The sequence below is a fragment of the Stomoxys calcitrans genome, chromosome 2, assembly GCF_963082655.1.
Source record: "Stomoxys calcitrans chromosome 2, idStoCalc2.1, whole genome shotgun sequence".
NCBI lineage: Eukaryota > Metazoa > Arthropoda > Insecta > Diptera > Muscidae > Stomoxys > Stomoxys calcitrans.
Window position 1 is genome coordinate 145,144,246 of NC_081553.1, and position 1,846 is coordinate 145,146,091.

A 1,846-nucleotide genomic window follows, 5' to 3' on the forward strand; every position below is an offset into this window, starting at 1 on the left:
TGATAAGGGTCCTCCTTTAAGTATCCGACTCGGAACGGAGTGCCAATGAAAAATATAAACAATAAAAACTTAAGAAAATCTTCTATGGTGTGTACATGACATATTTAAACCGGGAGAACCTAACAAAATTTGTACTTGTTTTTGATGAAAAAGTGAAAAATAAGTTCCATATATTTCAAATTGTTCGTAAGTAATAAGTTTTTATTTTTTTTTTAAAACATAAAATTCACAATTTTTTATCCTAACTCCCTTTCATTTGTTTAGGGGAATTTTTCCCAAGTTTTATCGCCTCATTCTCCCTTTTATATCGATTCAGAATAGCTACTTTTTCCCTGGGAGAGATCGAAATGTGTTTAGAATAAGGGAAAGGGGATTAGGGAAAAAATTCCAGTAAATTGTTATTCAGAATAGGGGTAAAGGGAGTAAGGAATAAACTCCCAGGGAATTGTTATTCAGAATAGGGCTGATGGTGTTGCTTGTTCCCTCACTTTGCTGCCCAATCTTGACCATTATGCCCTTAAAACAATATCTTCTAAAGGTCCCCGTATCCACGAAAACTCACCTCATTTGTAACCTTCAACCCGATCTTCCTTTTTCACAGAAAAACATTTATCAATTCAAATTATAATAAACAATCAAACTTACAATATTTATTTGTATAGTTCATTGACGTTTAGGGTCAAAAACCTTAAACATATTAAAAGAACAAATACGGAATTCTTAACACATTTTGTTATTTTAACGTGAGACAATACATCAGACTACCAATCACATACGAAATGGGAGATTACTGTTACTGACAAATCTGGCCACTTCACTCATATTTACTACTGCCTAAACGAGCTCGGTTATTTTTAATGAACATTATCATATAGTTCATAAATGAAATCTAAAGCATTAGAATTCTTCCGTATACTTTGATAACCTTACACTCACTCAATTCCTGGCGTTAAAAAATCCGCACAAAAAAAGAAAAAAATAAGAACTTACAAACTAACACACTAGCTACAAACAATCACAACTTAACATAACGACACAAATCATTTCGATATTTTTTTCTTTGGATTAAAAAAAGAAAATTTTATAACATTTTTATTTTTCTTTCAGTTGGATATCACCAAGGGGCTCGCGCGCATTCCTCTCTTATTTTACTGTAAATAAATCGGTTCGATAGCCGATTGATACTTTTTGGTGGGAACTGATTTATTGAATAACTATTTTATCTTGTGTCCATACATTTATAGGTTATTTAATTTCGTCCCATTTCAGATTTTTCTACACGGTTTTCCTCGCCAAATATAAGTGAGCTCTCTCGGCACCTTGGGTCAATCGGGTTCAACCACGATAAGGCTGGTTTTACCACAGGATCAATGTTTTGGCATAAAATAAATTTGGCTGACTTTCACCAGGCCAATACTGGGAGGAATCGGTATTTTCTTCTCTTTAGTTGCGGTTAGCTTTGAATTTGTCGATACCTTTAAAGAACACAAAGAAAAAACACATTCACAAACATGAATTACATTTAAGTGGTTTTATAAAACTTACATTGTTTTGCACGCACCAAAAACTTATGTATATGTAACACACAACCAAGCACAATCGATTAAATTAAAGTTCTGTTTAGAACCTGTATATAAGTTTCCACTTTTCGTTTTTTCGTCTGCTGGATATAAAAGTAAATGGTTTCTTGGTGAAATCGCAAAGGTTGTTAAAAGATCTAATTTTCGCCGTTATGCCCTTTATAGGGCCGCTACCAGTGCGCATTCTCCTCATTTTCGCGCATTTTCCGACATTTATTTGTTTTCATTCTGGCTCTCACCTACAGGCACTTTGGTTCTCTATAGTG

The 1,846-nt window shown here is 33.7% G+C and overlaps 1 long non-coding RNA gene across 1 annotated transcript; it reads right to left on the minus strand.

The window, feature by feature from the left end:
* Nucleotides 1-616: 616 nt before the first annotated feature.
* LOC106088325 (uncharacterized) lies at nucleotides 617-1,846 on the minus strand. The gene is made up of 2 exons (XR_001221421.2): nucleotides 1,546-1,846; nucleotides 617-1,475 (listed from the first exon to the last, which is right to left on the minus strand). It is a non-coding gene; the product is annotated as an uncharacterized LOC106088325 (long non-coding RNA).